Here is a 20,373-nt window from a genome sequence, read left to right as displayed (position 1 = left end):
GTTGTCAGAAGGGACCATTCCCTGGAGAAGGATATCATGCTTGGTAAAGTGGAGGGTCAATGAAAAAGGGGAAGGCCTTTAACAAGATGGATTGACACAGTGGCTTAAATGATGGATTCAGGTACTGCAAGTTTCATGGGGCTGGCACAGGACCAGGAGGTGTTTCATTCTACTGTGCATAGAGTCGCTATGAGTGGGAGACAACCTGATGGCACTTAACAACAACAACAACAATTAACTTGAGCTTACCTGAGGGCAAAGGGATATATGTACAATCTGTTTAAAGACTGAACCTACCTTCTCCCCATGAGAATCTTGGTCATCTCTTTCAATTCAGTGGAGTCTATAAATCTGTAAATACTCTATGGTTTTATTACCTTCAAAATAGACTACATACTTCTTCTTTTTTTTTTTTAATTTTATTGTGATTTGGGTGAAAGTTAACAGAGCAAATTCATTTTCCATATAGCAGTTCATACACATTTTGTTTCATGATGTTGACTGCAATTCCCCACAATGTAACAGCTATCTTCCCACTCCCTCTTTCCCCCTGTAGTTCCCTGTGTCCTTTTCAATGCATTCTTGCCCACCCCCACCCCACCCCTTGCAGCTCTCTCTCCTTGCAAACACTGCCCTTCTGTTCTCCCATGATGATTGATTGATTGATTGGTCACTCTAAGGAATGTATTTACCTGATGTAAGTGTTCACCTGATATCTTTATGTATTGTTTGTCTGGAAGCTACTGGAATGAGTTCAATTCTTGACCTGAAGGATAACTAGGTTCCATATTCTTGGGGGCTCACCAGACTCTACCAGACCAGTAAACCTGGTCTTTTTTTTTTTGTTTTATGATTTTGAGTTTGTTTCACATTGTTCTCCCACTCTATCTAGGATCTCGTCACTGATCTCTTTCCGAGTGTAGACTACATACTTCTTTAGGCAGGCACTCTGTCTTGAACATCATTGTATTTCCATCACATAGTATAATACCTGACACATAAAGAGCACTCATTCATTCATTCAACGAATATTTACTAAGTATCTACTATATAGCTAGTATGATCTAGGCACTCAAGATTGATTAAACTCCCAGCTATGTTTGAGTGGCAACTTCAGCATTCACTACTGTCCCAAGAGCAGTTAATGGATTACTTCAGCTATAAAGAGATGAACCATTTGGAGACCATACTGCATCACACACCAGATTTTAAACGTTCTTGATCATCACCCTATATTCTGAAATTCTGTGTCATTGCTGTTATGAGGCCTCTGCCTTCCCCCCATCTGTCCTCTCCCCAGTCTAAACTTTAGTCCTGTATTCATTATAGTAGTTACAGTAAAGAGTGTTGTGAGCCACAATTTGAAAGGTAGAGAATATTTTTACTCTGTCTTTCTATACTTTGAATATGGCTTTTAAAGTACTATTGACTTAATTTTCTTTTTCTCTATGACTGAAGTTAAATAAAGCACATTATTGGCTAGTTATCAATCTATTGCTTCTATGTTCCAAATCTACCCTTTATTATCTGCTGTGATACTGGAATGTTTTTTCCTAGCCAGATGGAGCAATGTTAATCTTTAGTAGAGTGAAGAACACTGCAGGAAGGAGTTCTCTTTCGGTTTCTTGTGCTCCTTGTTTCCTCTTGCTCTTGCAGTAATGAGCTTGGGTACAGGACACTCAGCATAGCTGACCCCCAAGGATTTCAGCAGTGCCCAGAGGCAGCTTCCAGGCAAGTTCCATTGGAGTCCTGGGTGGCTTCTACCACAAAGTTGTCTGCCTGCTAGTCTTGGTCCATTGACTTTGGACTGATTCTGCTCCTAACAAAGCAGCAACACAATAAACTTTTTCACCATCTAGTTTGTTACAAACACACCATCTTGAACAAAGTCTGAATGTCAATCTTAGAACAAATACCTCCCATTCCCAGTTGTTCCTTCTTTAGGTAATCATCTTCAGATGCAAAGAATTCTTTGGAGTTCTCTTTTATTCCCTCTTAGCTTTAAGCAGTTATATACAGATAGAGATAAGTAAAAGGGAAAGAAAAATGAAGAGGGAGAGAATAGCTAATAATTCTTTATACTAAACCTTTACTATTCAAATTAATGTGTGGTTTCTTTCTTCTAGTGTGGTAACCTGATTTAATAGTCATTGATAGATGTAATCTTTAATACATCTTTAATATACCACCTTCATTTTTTATATGAAATAACTGTGGCCTTGTTTACTTTTAAATAAGAAATAAAAATTAATAGAATTGCTTTTCACTATCTAAATTTTTTGTTCCCTCTTATGACATTAGTAGCCCCTCCCCAAAAAAAAAAAAAAAAAACCATGAATGTTCAGATGAAAGAATTTCTTGAGCCAGACATGGTGCTTTCACTGTGGTAAGGAGCTCTAGTAGCATAGTGCCTAAGGCACTTGACTGCTAACCAGAAGGCTGGCAGTTCAAGCCCACCAGCCACTCCTTGGAAGGAAGATTGGGCAATCTACTTCAGCAGTGATATCGCTTCAGAAAACCAAGGACAGGATGCTAATGAGTCAGATTCGACTAGAGGGCAGTGAGTTTTTGAGTTTTATCTTCTTACATAGTTCCTAGTACATATCATATAATCAATAAAATTATTTATTTTAATAAGCATATTATAATCCAGCCACATAAACCAAATGCAGTACCACTTAAAATGAGTACCACCATGTTATTGAACTCCAAAATCATCTGTCAATTATACTAAACTGAATGAAACTACAAGAATGCTTTATGGTAAGCCTGGAATTTCAAAATGAAAGCAACACCCCACAGACATTTTGCCTGGTTTATTTTATTGTGATGAAAATTACATTAATATCAGAGGTGTTTGTCATCGGATTCTCTTATAAATAAAACCCATTGATAGACTAGGCTCTTAAATAATTAACTACCAGAGTGTTGGCAGAAATATAACTAATGATGTCAGTTTGAATGTAATAGCCACTAATAATGCTGTTCCAGCAAAAGCCAAGCTGCTTAGACAGAATCCCATAACTTCTTCAATTTTCTGTTCATTCTCTCAACAAATAGTACCCCTGCAAAGAAGATGAAACAAGCATTAATCTTGCCCTCAAGAAGCCAGGAGAATGAAGGAAAGTCTTAAAGATAAGCATAACCTGATGAACGAAGAACACAAAAAACCTTTGAAAAAGTTAGTCTATGATAGGGAGGGAGTAACAGATAAATTGCCAGAGAGTTGTGAGATCCCGGGTGAGGTTCTGTCTAAGATATTTGTAATGATTCGATCATGGAAGCAAGGAAAATGACATATTCAGGTCATTTTGGATTGGAGAGGGACTAGACACCAGTAGTACAAGCTCAAGGACGTAACGGATTCTAGGATATAAATAAGAGCACTATTAAAATTACAAACAAAGATGTGAACCTTCAGGAAGAAAGAGAGATGGTGGCTGGGGAAAATTTCTGGATCAAAGGAATATGGATGGCTGGAGAAATAAACACAAAAAAAATATTCATTTAAATTATAGAGAGATGGGTTAAGGAGGTTGTGGACAGGGAAAAAGGATCTTAAGAGTACAAATTTGGATTATTAAGCAATGCTGAGACATAACAAGGACCAAGATGTTTCCTTTTTACTTCATTTGCTTTATCCAGGGGTGAAGGCATAGGAAGTTAATCTGCCAGTCAATTATTTTATACAACGATATATGATATCTGATACATCCATATATGATCTAAGTCCATCAGTTACCCATGTGTTGGAAAAAGAAAGGGGTCTAAAGTTAGACCAGGAGCTCTGGTAGCATAGTGACTGCTAACCAGAAGGCAGGTGGTTCAAACCCACCAACCACTCCTCGGAAGGAAGATGGGGCAATCTACTTCCGTAGTGATACTACCTAGGAAACCCAAGGAGGGGTCGCTCTGAGTCGGGGCTGACTCGACGGCACACAATAACAACAACAACAAAGTTAGCCCAGAATAGTATAAATGTGATTGATAATATTTGGTGATACATTTAAATAAAATATCACACAGAGGAATTTAAATAGGTTGCATTCCAGAATTTTTTTGTTCTTTAAAGGCAAGAACAAAGATCATACCTTGAAGAAAAAGCACATCTGGTAGTGTGGTCCAAGTTCATTTGATATTCAACTTACTAAATCAGACTCTAGTTGTGTTATAGATCAATATCTTTTTCTTCCCAACTACACCATACACATTCTACAAAGAAAGAGGGCATAATATCCTTTTTCTCTTGCCCATGCTGCCTACCCATTAACACTATGTGAGGCGTTCTGTATCTTGCCTTTGTTGTTGTTGTTGTTGTTAGATGCCGTCGAGTCCTTTCCGACTCATAGCTACCCCATGCACAGCAGAACGAAACACCACCCAATCCCGCACTAGCTCCATGATCCCTGCCATTTGTGTTGTTGAAAAAAGGTGTTTGCAATGAATAAATCATTGGTCTTGCAAAATTCTACCATCAAGCTCCAGCATTATTTCTGTCACCAAGGCCAAATTTACCAAGTACTGGTGATTCTTCTTTGTTTCCAACTTTTGCATTCCAGTCACCAATAATAGTTAATACATCCTGATTGCACGTTTATATATATGTACATCTTGCCTTACTCGCTATGAAATGCTGTCTTCTTGAAGCTTCAATTTCCTCAACGTATTTAAATGTTGAGAATATTTATGTAATGAGTTCTTGTTAGCATTTACTGAGATAAGCATCTAGCGTAGTTCCAGGCTCACAGTACTTATGAATAGTGGTTACCAATGCTGCTACTGTGCATGGACTAGGCTTAATAAAGATTCATTGAATGAATACAATTCAACATAAGGATCAGCTTTTCAAGTGTATTGACATGGAAAATTTATAAAGAAAACTCTAGATTACCTGGTAAGAGAGGACCTTATTGTCTTAAATCCCAGGAGGTTCCTGAATGGAGCAATGAAAACACATTATCATTATGGACAGTTTCATTATAGAGCAAGAGAAGGCAGGTCTGCCAGATCAGGAGTTCTGGACATATCTGCAAAGCAGCCTCATGCCTCACAACAGGGTAACTCCAGACCAATTTCAAGACCAGGCTATGAGCCATCACTGTCATTTGTAGTGGACAAGCTGAGTGAGCTGTTGGTCACAGCAAAGGCGTTCTCTTCATTTCTCTCCCAGCAATACTCAGTTTTCTTGCCAGCTTGTTTCACCATATTCTCCAAATCATCACTGAATTATGCTTACTCTCATCTTGAAATTATAACTGTTACCCTCATTAAAGGCACAGCATATTTTGTGAGCCAAAGGATTATATGTAATTGAAACTTAGTCAGTGTTGACCCTGCCCCATCCATAAAAAATAGAGAAAGTAAATCAACCAGCTTATTATTCTAGAAGTCAAATTGAAGCACATAAAAACATGAGTTTTCAGGGGCATTTTGCCATTTTCAGTAGGCAAATACAAATACAAGTACTTGTTTAACTGTGTTTCATAAATAATGAATAAAAGGGAGAAATATGCAGAAGGTAGATATTTCAATGGTTATTATATTTTGAGTAGCTTCAATGCAAAGTATATAAAATATTAAATACAGAGACTTTATATTAAGCCAATGACAGCTGAGCATGAGTTAAAAATACCCAGAAAATAGAGATAATCCTATAACCAAGATATGTCTACAGCTATATGTTGGATTTTCTATTAGGAAATAGGTAGAAGAAAGGAAATAAACAGTAACTTGACTACCATTAAATCATTTCCTTGTCAGTATTATAAGCACTGGCAGTAGAAACAGATTACTTTCTAAAGATTAAAAACTAAACAACAGCAAAAACAACAACCACAACAAAAGCCCATTAAAGCAAAATACATACATTATAGAAAAAAACATAATAAAAACTGTAGAATCTAAAAAACCAAGCAAAATTCATAGCAGGTAGTATGGATAGAGAGGGAAAATGCTCTATTTAGCCACTTGATATTTAAAATTGACAGGAGAGAATAAATGAAGGTAGATTCATGTGAGTGACAGAGCAAAAAACACAGGAATGTAAGTCTAGAACCAGAAACCCAATATTCTATCTAAAGCCCAATTATTTTGCCTGGAGATAGAAATGGCCTATCTTTCCCTGAAAGAGGAAACAAACATTTAACACAACTGAAAAATGTCAGAATTTATCCTGCTGAGCAATATTTCACTTAGCCAAAATCATCTTTCAATTTAACACCATTTATTTGTAAATAATGTTTTGGTAATTATAAATACCTTGCTTTTATGTAACAGATATGTTCTTTAAAAAAAAAAAAAAGCTGAATAAATTCAAAATTTATAAATTATATTGTTTCCTTTTACTGTCTTGCTAGGGATTCTTACTACTTGAAAATAACCTTTTGTTAAATTTAAAAAAATAAATAAAATAACCCAAGATCTATCCTTTTATAAATCCCGTAGTTTGGAAGATTTTAAAGCAAGCTGTATCTAACAACACTGTCATTTTGTAAAGATATTTCAAATACATTAATTTTAGTTCTTAAGCGTTATCTGAAATATATCTATTAAGTATACATATAATATGAAATTTGTGGAAATGCACAAATTAGGAAAAGAAATTTTGAAAGTCTAAAAAGAAAATGCATACGTGTGTAGCAGGCAAACAAGCTCACTGAGAATAAACAGTCATGGGAGGAACAAGCAGGTTGTAAGCAGCACAACACCTGAGACACCACATACATTCCAGGATTTAATCAACACAAGAGCTACACAGTGGTCCAAGCCACCCATGGAAGAAGGTTGGAATATTCTTAGATAAAGCAGCTTAGATGTAAAAAAAATAGGAATGTCACAAAAATCGCTAGAGTGCTAAGGTAAATAAGATACTATTTATGTCTGCTTCAAATTAGTTTGAATTTTTTTCATTGATTTTTCATATCAGAAAAAAGAAAACTAAGCTAGTTTAAAAAAAAATAGTCAAATTAGTTATTGGTGAACTTCATTTTTACAACAGAATATATTCTTTAAATAGAGTGACCATAAAATTTTCCATCCAAACTTTGAGTGTGAAAATGATCATTAAAATGATTTAAATTATATAATTTTTGAATTTTTTATGGATTGACTACCATTTTTTTTTATTATATTGGTGAAACTGACATTTTTATTCAAAAACTATTTTCAAAAGATATATTCTAAAAATTAAAAATCACGTATTTTTATATTGTGCATTAAAGTGAAATTTTAAAAAACACATTACCTAAAAGTGGCTTTGAAATTCTTACCTCACCACCCACCACAAAGGTGTGTAAAAAAGGGAGGAGTAATGTCAAGGGAGGATTGGAAAGAATCTTGCATTTCCCTTGCCTTCTTAAGTGATCAGGGCTTCAAGAGAATCATTCAGAAAGCTTGCTGTTTACCCTCTGGAGTTTAAGGACAGTTCCTGACCCCTACTAGAAAAAGAAAAATGATAAAAAGGAAGTTATTGTTATGTGTTGTAGTAGATAGAAGGTCTACGTTGAGAAAAGACCATGCTTTCCAAGTTTTAAAGCCCAGAAAGCATTTGTTTTCCATCAACAAATGGGACACAAGAAAGGTAGCAAAGTCTGAGTCATAGAAAAGGATCCAATGGAAAAGCAGGAGTTCTGTATCAGTGAGGGGTGTGAGTTTGGGAGCTAAGAACCAAAAACAACAAACCCACTGCCATCCAGTGGAATCTGACTCATAATGACCCCTCCTTGGGTTTCCCAGGCAGTATCACTATGCAAGTGGATTGCCCAACCTTCCTTCCAAGGAGTGGCTGGTGGGTTTGAACTGCCAGCCTTCTGGTTAGCAGTCAAATGCCTTAGGTACTACGGCACCAGAGCTCAGAGAGAGCTGAGGGAAAGAAGCATAACCAACATCCAACTGAAAGAGGTACTATTTGTATCAAGAAACATGGAGTATAAGAACAACAAACAGTGGGAATGAGGAAAATATCTAAAGCAACCACAGATATTTGGGTTTTGGAAAGTTTCCACAGGAAAAAAGCAAAAATAAATGAATAGGTAAAACCAAACCAGTGGCCCTCAACTGATTCCAGCTTCTGGTGGTTCCTTGTGTTTCAGAGTACAACTATATTCTATAAGGTTTTCATGTTGTTGTTATGTGCCATTGAGTAGGACCCAACTCACAGCGACCCCTCCTTGGGTTTCTGAGGCAGTATCACTACAGAAGAAAATTGCCCAACCTTCCTTCCGAGGAGTGACTGGTGGGTTTAAACCACTAGCCTTCTGGTTAGCAGTCAAGTGCTTTAAACATTATGCTACCACAGCTCTCAGGGATTTCATAGTTAGGACCTTTTAGGAGGTGGGTACCAGCCACTCATTGGAAGGAAGTTTGGGCAATCTGCTTCTGTAGTGATACCACCTCAGAAACCCAAGGAGGGGTCGCTGTGAGTTGGGTCTGAGTCCATGGCACATAACAACAACTTTCTTCCAAGACACCTAGGTGAACTTGAAGTACTAACTTTTTGGTTAACAGCCAAGCACTTAACTATTTGTGCAACCCAGAGACAGCTACCACAGGAAAAGAGTTTGTATTTGGATATCTGCCATACTCAGAGCAAAAATACTTGATTTTTACCTCTAAAGCTTATCCTCAGACTTATCCCAGAAGGGGCTCAGAAGAAGCATCTAAAAATTGGGATAAGAGAGCAGGAGAAAAAGACCTATCCATCCCACTTTTCACTTCAGAGTTTGAAGCCAGAATTAAGGTGGACTAAAGGGTCAAATCTGCCCTGGAGGAAGTGCAGCCAGAATGCTCCTTGGAAGCAAGAATGGCCAGACTTCGTCTCACCTATTTTGGTCATGTTGTAAGAAGGGACTATTCCCTGGAGAAGGATGTCATGCTTGGTAGGGTGGAGGGTCAATGAAAGAGGGGGAGGCCTTCAAAGAGATGGATTGACACAGTGACTGCAATGATGAGCTCAAGTATAGCAGGGATTGTGGGGCTGGCGCGGGATCGGGCAGTGTTTCATTCTGTGCATGGGGTCGCTATGAGTCGGAAACAATTCGAAAGCACTTAACAACAACAACAACAAAGGGTCAAAGTTTCATTTAAAAAAAGGTTGAAGTATTGGTAATCACCTTGACTGAACTTTACATAAGGAGCTCTGGTAGTACAGTGGTTAAAGAATTTGGCTGCTAACTGAAAGGTTGGCAGTTCAAACCCACGAGCATCTGCAAGGGAAAGATAAGGCAGTCTACTTCCATAAAGATTTAAAGCCTTATAAACTCAATGGTAAGTTCTACTTAGTCTTAAACAGTCTCTACAAGTCTGAATGGGCTTGATGCAGTGGTTTGTTTTGGTATCAGTTTGGGAGTACAGTGGTTAAGCACTCAGCTGTTAACTGGGAGATTAGCTATTCAAATGCACCAAACACTCTGCCAGAAAAAGATATTGTAGTCTGCTTCCATACAGATCTATAGTCCTGGAAACACTATGGGCAATTCTACTCTGTCTTACAGGGTAGCTATGAGGCAGAATGGACCTGACAGAAAGGGATTGGTTGGTTTGTTTTTGGTTGACTTTAAAAATACCTGACAAGTGACTAGAATATCAATTGGATGTATTGGAGATTTCATTGAGGGGCTGGAAATAACAATTCCTCATAGAGGGTTTAGAGAAACAGTACCAAAATACCAACAACAATAAAATAAATTTGTTGTGATTATGTTCTCTTCAAGGAGCTCTGGTAGCATAGTGCCTAAGGCACTTGACTGCTCACCAGAAGGCTGGCGGTTCAAACCCACCAGCCACTCCTCAGAAGGAAGGTTGGGCAATCCTACTTCCATAGTGATACTGCCTCGGAAACCCAAGGAGGGGTCGCTATGATTCTGGGCCGACTCGACAGCAAACAACAACAACAACATGTTCTCTTCAAGTCATCCTCCACTCATCCGTCAGTTAGTCATACTGTGGTGGCTTATGCATTTCTGTGATGCTGTAAGCTATGCCACCAGTATTTTAAATGCCAGAAAGATCACCCACAGAGGACAGGGTTCAGTGGAGTTTCTAAACTAAAACAGAATGGCAAGGACCTGGGGATCTACTTCTGAAAAAATTGACCAGTAAAAAACAAATGAATAACAACACACTATTGTCTGATAAGCGACTGAAAGATGAGCCTCTCAGGTTGGAAGGCACTCAAAATACAATTTAGGGTAGAACTGCTTCCTCAAATTAGAATTGATCTTAATAATGCAGGTAGAGTAAACCTTTTGGGATCTTCATCTGCTGGTGTTCCACATCTCAAAATAAGAAACATCTGCAGATACCATTAGCAATTGGAATGTTAAATGTACAAAACATGAGTTTAGGAAAATTGAAAGTTGTCAAAAATGAAATGAAACATTTGAAGATTCATACCCTACTCATTAGTAAACTGGAATGAACTGCCATTGGCCATTTTATTCAGACAATCATATATCTACTATTCAGAGAATGTCAAATTAAAGAGGAATGGCATCACATTCATTGTCAAAAATAACATTTCAAGATCTATCCTAAACTACAACACTGTCAGTGATAGGTGAACATTCAACTTCCTACAAGAAAGACCAGTTAATATGACTATTATTCAAATTTACACGCCAACACCTAATGCCAAAGATGAAGAAACTGAAGATTTTTACAGACTTCTCCTGTCTGAAATTGATCAAGCATGAACTCAAGCTGCATTGATAATTACCAGGGATTGGAATGTGAAAGTTGGAACAAAGATATTGCCTTCATGATAGAAATGACACCAAAGATTTCATGACAGCATTCTGAAATATCAATGAACTACTCATTGGAAATACCATTTTTCAAAAACATAAATGGTGACTGTGTTAGACTGGATTATCAAGAGAAGCAGAACCAGTTAAGCTTATATATAGAGAGAGAGAAAAAATTATCTTAGGAAAATGGCTCACACACTTATAAGCTGGCAAGTCCCAAGTTCTTGGATCAAACATCAAGCTGGAGGCTGTTCCCGACCAATGCAGCTGCAGGGGCTGACAAGCTCAAGGTTGGCAGTATACTGGTTGCTGACTCCAACGAATGACAAATCCAAGCTCTCCAGGCTGAATGGTGGATTGTTTGCTGACGGACAGTTGTAGGAGCACATCTGAACCCTGATCCACAGAAGAATGTCTCTGTTCTGGTTACCTATTATCACTCGGACAAGAATATATCACAAAAGGGATGGCATTAATAAACAGGAGTTTATTCTTATAATTTAGAGGCTTGAAGTCCAAGTTCAAACTGCCAGATTCTAGGGGCTGTGTGAAAGCCCCTCAACCTGGGGTCCAACTCTGTCTTCTGCTCTCACTCAATTGGAGCTAGAGGTAGATACCATTAGCAATTGGAATGTTAAATAGCTCCTTGCTGCTGAGACTGACAAATCCAAGGTTGACAAGTACAGTGGCATAGTCCCAATGATACCAAACCACACAACAGGCCATTAATTTAAGTCCCTTGTAAGTTACAAGGTCGGAAGAGCATGGCAGGCTGCTGAACAACAACAAGGCTATATGCAGGGTCCAAGCATGCCATAAGCTTGAGACTATCCCCAAGGCTTCTTCTTATATACAGGAAGCAGACCACATCTCAGCTGCTTGTGGTAGATCCCACAATGGAGTTGATTGCCGTTCTTATCATGGGGAATAACTACCATCAGCTGCCCAGCCACTCAAGCAGACCCAGCAAAGTTGACATACAAATTTCACTACCACAGTCTCTTTTCCCAGAATGTCCATAAACATACTGCAAACAGGCCACACCCCTACAGAAACTCTCTATCAATGGATTGATCGCTCAGAACATATATATCTGATCCCATCATGGGAACAACTCACATCACAATTGCTTAAACTACACAGAATTTTGGTCCAGCCAAGTTGACACACAGCTCCAACTATCACAGTCCAGCCCTTGTCAACTTGGCTGTTGTACACATCTTCTTAACCATATATAATCTCTAAATAAGAACAACCATAAAGTCATATTTGCACCTAACATGATATGCTAACACATGTACAACCAAAATGCATTAACCTGATTTACATTTCACAGTTCATAACAGAAGGGAAAAAAAAAATTTTGATGTACATATACAATGAAGAAATATAACAGTCACAGTCCTCATTTCTAAAACTGGTCACGTGGTCATAGCTGATATTCAGAACTACCTTCTTGCACCAAAAATTCTGTATTTCCCTTGCCCTCAGCAAGCACCTCAGCTGGTTGTGGTTCTTTGCCTGGTGGGATGACCCATGCCTTCATTCCTGAAGGCTCTGGACCATTGATAGTCATATCAGAATTGGGTTGCTATAATTTTCCATTGGCTTTAATAACAGGACATGGTAGTACTAAGAGATATCCTAAAGAATCTCCTGTATTCCAGAAATATTCTTCTTTGCCTCCATTATGTAATGTCAATCCAATTTCCCCTTGGTAATCAAGATATGTCACACCAGATAGTGCAACAATGCCCTTCTTTGTCTGTTGATTGAGAGACATGAAGAAGCCACAATGGCCAGGTGGCATTCTTAATTTCCACTTCAATACAATCGGTAATTGTGTCTCCACGTGGGAGTGTTCCTCTCTTTGGGACTAAGATCTCCAGACCTGCAGAGGGTAACAGGGACAGGAAGCAAAAATTTTTTGGGTGGGTCACTAGGGGTAATAGTGAGGGTACCACCCCCATTTCCACCCCTTGGTTCCTGGACCCATGAATCCTGGCTATTGGAGAAATAGCACCATATATTGGGCACTGGTTTAGAGCATATACAGCCTCCTGGAGAACATTTCCACAAACCTTCAAGGTATTGCCACATAGCTGGTGCCATAATTATGTTTTCAGTAGGCCATTCCATCATTCTATCAAGCCAACTGCTTCAGGATGATGGGGAACATAGTAAGACCAGTGAATTCCATGAGCATAATCCCATTGCTGCACTTCATTTGCTGTGAAGTGAGTCCCTTGATCTGAAGCAATGCTGTGTGGGATAACATGATGGTGGATAAGGCATTCTGTAAGTCCATGGATGGTAGTTTTGGCAGAAGCATTGTGTGCAGGGAATGCAAATCTGTATCCAGTAAGAAAAAAACACTGCCCTTTCCATGATGGAAGTGGTCCAATGTAATCATCCTACCACCAGGTTGCTGGCTGATCACTCCAAGAAATGGTTCCCTATCATGGATCCAGTATTGGTCTCTGCTGCTGGCAGATTGGGCACTCAGCAATGGTGGTAGCCAAATCAGCTGAGGTAAGTGGGAGTTCATATTTCTGAGCCCATGCATAACCTCCATCCCTGCCACTATGGCCACTTTGTTCATGAGCCCATTGAGCAACGACAGGAGTAGCTGGGGGAAAAAGATGGCTGGTTTCCACTGAGCATGTCTTCCTATCCACCTGATTGTTAAAGTCCTCCTCTGCCAAGGTCACCTTTTGGTGGGCATTCACAAGAGATACAAATATCTTTACTCTTTTGGCCTAGTCAGAGAGATCTATCCACATACCTCTTCCCCATACATCTTTGTCACCAATTTTCCAAACACACTCCTTCCCAGTACCAGACCATCCAGCCAAGCCATTAGCCACAGGCCATGAATCTGTATACAACTGCACATCTGGCCATTTCTTATTCCATGAAAAGTGAACAGCCATATGCATGGCTCAAAGTTCTGCCCATTGGGAGGATTTCTCTTCACTACTGTCCTTCAAGGAAGTTCCAGAAAGGGTTTGCAGTGCCACTGCTGTCCACTTTCAAGTTGTGCCTGCATATCACACAGAACCATCTATAAACCAGACACAAGTTTTCTCTTTCTTAGTCAACTGATCATAAAAAACTCCCCATGAGGCCATAGGTGCAGACTGGGAGAGGGAAGGTAATGTGACTAGAGTGGAGACGATAGGTATTTGGGCCACTTCCTCATGCAACTTACTTGTGGCTTTAGGTCCTGCTCGAGCCCAATCTCTGATGTACCACTTCCATTTAATGATGGAGGGCAGCTGTGCACATCCAACTTTATGACTCTGTGGGTCAGACAACATCCAGTTTGTGATGGGTAGCTCAGACCTCTTGGTGACTTGGTGGCTCATGGTTAGGCGTTTAGACTCTACTAGCCCAGTAACAAACCAAAAGCTGTTTCTAAAAAGGAGAGTAGTTATCTGCACAGGATGGCAGGGCTTTGCTCCAAAATCCCAAGGGTCTGCATTGAAATTCACCAATAAGCACCTGCCAAAGACTCCAAACAACTTCTCTATTTACTAGATACACTTCAGGCACCATTAGATCAGCCAGATCATATGGCCCAAGTGGCAGAGCAGCCTGCATGGCAGCCTGAACTTGTTGCAGAGCCTTGTTTTTCTGGGACCTACTCAAAACTAGTAGCTTTCCAAGTCACTTGATAAGTAGGCCATAGCAACACATCCAAATGAGGGATATGTTGTCTCCAAAATCCAAAGAGGGCCCACCAGACATTGTGCCTCCTTTATAGTTGTGGTAGAAGCCAGATACAATAACTTGCCCTTCACTTTAGTAGGCATATCTTGATATGCCCCACACCATCAGACCCCTAGAAATTTCCTTAAGGTAGAAGGTGCCTGAATTTTGGTTGGATTAATTTCCCAACCTCTAGCATGCATATGTCTCACCAATATGTCTAGAGTCATTGATACTTCTTCTTTACTAAGTCCAGTCAGCATAATGTCATCAATATAATGGACCAATGTGATGTCTTGTGGAAGGGAAAGGCGATCAATAACCCTACAGACTAAAGTATGACAGAGGGCTGGGGAGTTGATATACCCATGAGGAAACACTGTGAATGTGTACTGTTGGCCTTGCCAGTTGAAGGTAAACTGCTTCTGATGGTCCTTTGAAATTGGTATAGAGAAAAAGGCATTGACCAGATCAATAACTACTTACCAAGCACCAGGAGATGTACTAATTTGCTCAAGCAATGAAACCACATCAGGAACAGCAACTGCAATTGGAGTCACCACCTGATTAAGTTTACGATAATCTACTGTCATTCTCCAAGATCCGTTTGTTGCACAGGCCAAATAGGCGAATTAAATGGGGATGTGGTGGGAATCACCACCCCTGCATCCATCAAGTCCTTGATGGTAGCAGTAATCTCTACAACCCCTCCAGGGATGTGGTATTGTTCTTGGTTTACTATTTTGTAGGTAGAGGCAGTTCTAATGGCTTCCACTTGGCTTCTCCTACCATAATAGCCCTTACTCCACATGTCAGAGACCCAATGTGGGAATTCTGCCAATTTCTCAGTATATCTATTCCAATTATGCATTCTGGAACTGGGGAAATCACTACAGGATGGTTTCCGGGACCCATTGGACCCACTGTGAGATGCACCTTAGAACCAAGGCTCCATCAATAACTTGACCTTCATAAGCCCCCACTCTGACTGGTGGGCCACAATGATGCTTTGGGTCTCCTGGAATTAGTGTCAGTTCAAAGCCACTATCCATTAATCCCTGAAAAGTCTGATTATTTCCTTTTCCCCAATGAATGATCACTCTCATAAAAGGCCTCAGATCCCTTTGGGGAAGGCTGGAAGAAAGATTGACATTATAAATTTTTGGCAATGTAGTGGGGTCCTTCTTCAAAGGGACCTAGCTTCCCCTTCATTTAAAGTCTTGTGGGTCTGTAAACTGAATCATGTCTGGGAATCGATTGAGAGGTCGTGACTCTGTATTCTTGTGATTCAATCTAGGCTGCTATTCACATGATCTAGAATTCTTCTGTCTATGCAGATCAAGTAAATATTTAGTAGGTTTGCCATCTATTTCACTACTAAGAACACCATGACTAAGTAGTCTGACTATTCTGATTATTGTTTCAACTCTGCTGTCCATTATGGTAACCACACTCACTTTGCCTTTGTCAATTAACTGCTGCAACTTGACCCTTACTACTACGGAGTCCAATCAGCTCCATTGTAGTTAAGTGTCTTGTTCAATTAGGGCAGTTCCACTGTCAAATATAGCTTACATAAAAAAGCAATCACAGCAGTCTTCAAGAATGCTGAGGCTCCCTTCACAAATTTATTCCTCACCGTACTAGTGAAATGTGTCACTTCTGGACTCTCCGTTTCTGACTCTAGGAGCAAACATGATAAATCCATTCTAACAGGCTAATTTCCCTAAGCCTCTGGATACCTTCTTCTGCATTATACTAAGGCAGGTCTGGTACTTCAACTTGACTTAAGGTAGCCCACTGCATAAGCCATGCTTCAGTAAGTTAACCAAATAAACCACTGGATCCTTTCCTAACCTCTTGAGCTGAAACATTGAATAAAGAATCTGTACTTAGTGGACCTAAATCAATAAACTCAGACTGATCCAATGTTGCATTCTTTGCACCATTATCCTGCACCCTCAGTTGTCATTCCCATACATATTCTCCAGGTTTCTGTTTGTACATGTTAGCAAAATCATGTAGTTTTTTTTTTTTTTTTTTTTCCAGGTGTAGCATACTGCCTCCTCAGTCATACTTTGTATTTCACCTTTTGGGGCTTACTTGAACTTACGTTTAGTTATAGGTCTAGCAGCGACAATGGGTGGTTGGGGAAGTTCCTGAGAACATTCAGCAAAGTCTTCCATAGCCTCTGCCTCTGGAAATGACCCAGCAGGAACAGTTGAGTTAATCCTATCAAAGTGAAATGGAAGGGGTAATGGTTTTACACTAATCCCTTCAGATGGGAGGGTTTCAACAGAATTTACAGGTTCTATATCCTCATCTTTCTGACTATTTGCCCATATGTCCCTATTCCAAGTTTCAGGATCCCACTTTTTCCCAATCAATGCCCTCACTTTAACTTCAGACACCATTTTAGGCTGGCAATTCAATTGGCATTGTAATTCAGCCATCCTTACAATAAGACTAAGGGTTTGGTTTTCAGCAATATCAGCTCTGTTACTAGAAGAAATAAGGCTTTCTCTCAGAGCACAGCTGAAAATATTGTGGTCTTTTATGCAGTGCTTATGCTGCAACTCAGCAGCCCTGAGCTCATCTTGCTCTTTCACCACTTTGTCTAGTGTAAGTAGGACCAACCAAGCAGCTTCCTTATACTCCTCATGCTGACAAAATTGCAGAAAAATATCAAATATGTGGTCTCCCAGAGCCTTACTTCTCAAGAGTACTTGATCTATTGGTGGTGCTATTTTGCTTATTAATGTTGCCACTTCATACCATAGATTAGCAGGGTCCCCTTTATTAATGGAGGCAGGGTCACCATTGCCTTTATGAATAATCAAATTGGAGAATCAATTTAGGAAGCCCGTTGTTATGATTTTCTCTCTGTAGAACCACTCCTGGTACCGAATATGTTAGACTGGGTTCTCTAGAGAAGCAAAACTGGTAAAGCTAATATGTATAGAGAAAGAAAGAGAAATTTATCTTAGGAAAATGACTCACAAACTTATAGAAGCTAGCAAGTCCCAAGTTCTTGGATCAAACATCAAGCTGGAGGCTGTTCCCAACCAACTCAGTTTCAGGGGCTGACGAGTTCAAGGTTGGCAGGCAGTGTGCTGGTTGTTGACTCCAACGAATGACGAATCCAAGAACTCCAGACCAAATAGTGGATTTTTCACTCAGGGACTGTTGTAGGCAGCACAACCAAATCCTGATCCACAGAAGAATGTCTCTTTCCCCAAGATATCCATAAATATACTGCAAGCAGGCCACACCTCTAAGGAAACTGTCTTTCAATGAATTGGCTCTCAAAACATATACTTCTGATCCCATCATGAGAATAATTTATATCATAATTGCTTAAACCACACAGAATTGTGGTCAAGCCAAGTTGACACACAGCTCCAACTATTACAGTGACTATACAAGTAGACCATACCAGATGGAAGATACATCTGACATATTCAGTTCCATACAAAGTGACTACATCTATGGAAAGAGATAATGGAGAATATCAATCGTCAGTCAGAACAAGGCCAGGGGCCAACTGCAGAACAATTGCTCATATGTAAGTTCAAGATGAAACTGATGTAAACTAAAGAAAATCCACAAATGTCAAAGCACAGCCTTGAGTATTTGTTACTGTTAGGTGCTGTCAAGTCGGCTCCAACTCATAGAGACCCTACGTATAACAGAACAAAAAACTGTCTGGTCCTGTGCCAGCCTCACATACCACCTAAATTAAGTCATCATTTCAAAAATAGATTTGATACACAGAAAACTAATGACTGAAGAGATGAATTATGGAATAACATCAAAGACATCATACATGAAGAAAGCAAAAGGTCATTACAAAGACAGGAAAGAAAGAAAAGACCAAAATGGATGTCAGAAGAGACTCTGAAACTTGCTCTTGAATATATAGTAGCTAAAGGAAATAGAAGAAATGAAGCAAAAGAGCTGAACAGAATATTTCAAGAAGTGGCTCAAAAAATCAAAGTAAAGTATTATAATGAAATGTGCAAATACATAATGTTAGAAAACCAAAAGGGAAGAACACACTCAGCATTTCTCAACTTAAAGAACTGAAGAAAAAATTCAAGCTTCAAGTTGGATATTGAAAGGTCCTATGGACAAAATATTCAGTGATTGCAGGAAGGAAACATGAAAAGAAGTTAGAAGGATACACACTCACTATATCAAAAAGAATTAGTCCATGTTCAACCATTTTAGGAGGTAGCTTATTACCAAGAACCAACAACGCTGAAAGAAAAAGTTCAACCTGCAATGAAGTTGTTGGTGAAAAACAAGGTTATAATAGTTGACAGTAAACCAGTTCAGATGTTTTAATAAACACATGTGACAAAAGTAGTGTTCATCCATCTATACCAAAACATTTGGAAGACAACTACTTGGCCAACTGACTGGAATAGATCTATAGTTGTGGCCATTTAAAAGAAAGGTGATCCAAAAGAATGGGGAAATTATTGAACAATATCATTAATATCACACACAAGTAAAGTATTGCTGAGGATAATTCGAAAATAATTGCAGTGGAACATCAACAGGGAACACCCAGAAATTAAAGCTAGATTCAGAAGATCACATAGAATGAAGGATATCATTCTTGATGTTAGACAGTTTTTGGCTGAGAGTGAAGAATATTAGAAAATGTTTACCTGTGTCTTATTGACGATTCAATGGCATTAAACTGTGTGGATCATAACAAATTATAGATAACATTGAGAAGAATAGGATTCTAAAATACTTCATTGTACTCACGCAGAACCCATACATAGACCAAGAGGCAGGCATCTGAACAGAGCAAGGAGATGATTCAAAATCAGGGTTGTACAACAAAACAAAACACTGCCAGATCCTACACCATCCTCAAATTCCTTCCTATGCTTAAGCCAGTTTTTCTATGTATATGAGGTCATTGAAAATATCATGACTTGGGTCAAACTCACCTTAGTCCTCAAAGTGGCACCTTTGCTCTTTAACACTTTAAGGAGGGTTTTTTGTTTTTTTCCCCCCAGCAGATTTGTGAAGGGTGTATCAGGGTTGTATATTTCACCATGCTTATTAAATCTCTGGAAAACTCACTGACATCGAGTCATTTTGACTCATAGTGAACCTTACTTGGGTTTCTGAGGTACAGAAGTAGATTGCTCAATATTCCTTCCAAGGAGTGGCTGGTAGGTTTGAATCACCAGCCTTCTGGTTAGCAGTCAAATGCCTTAGGCACTATGCCACCAGCAAATAATCTGAGAAGGTGGACTGTATGAAGAAGAATGTGGCATCAGAATTGGAGGAAGACTCATTAACAACCTGCAATACACAGATAGCTCAACCTCATTTGATAGAAGAGAAGACTTGAAGCACTCATTGATGACTCTCAAATACTACAGACTTCAGTATAGATAACATTTCAAGATAAACAAAAGCAAAATCCTCTCAACTGGACCAACAAGGAACATGATGATAAATGGAGAAAAGACTGAAGTTGTAAAGAATTTCATTTTACTTGAATCCACAAACAACACCTATGGAAGCAATAGTCAAGAAATCAAACGATGTACTGCATCGGGCAAATCTTCTGCAAAAGACTTCTTTAAAGTATTAAGGAGCAAAGGTGTCACTTTTAAGACTAAGGTGTGTCTGACCCAAGTCATGGTATTTTCAATTTTTGCATATACATTTGAAAGCTGGACAATGATTAGAGACGGCTACAGAAGAACTGACGTATTTGAATTATGTTGGAGAAGAATATTAAATGTACTGTGGATGACTAGAAGAATAAAGAAATTTGTCTTAGAGAAAGTACAGACAGAGTGCTCCTTAGAAGCAAGACTTTGGTCATGTAGTCAGATGGGACAAATCCATAGAGAAGGATATCATACTTGGTAAATAAAGGGTT

Source organism: Orycteropus afer, unplaced genomic scaffold (assembly GCF_000298275.1).
Source record: "Orycteropus afer afer isolate SDZICR_OR568_19922 unplaced genomic scaffold, OryAfe1.0 scaffold00933, whole genome shotgun sequence".
NCBI lineage: Eukaryota > Metazoa > Chordata > Mammalia > Tubulidentata > Orycteropodidae > Orycteropus > Orycteropus afer.
The sequence above is the reverse complement of the archived record's forward strand: the minus strand, read 5'-3'. Positions refer to the sequence as shown.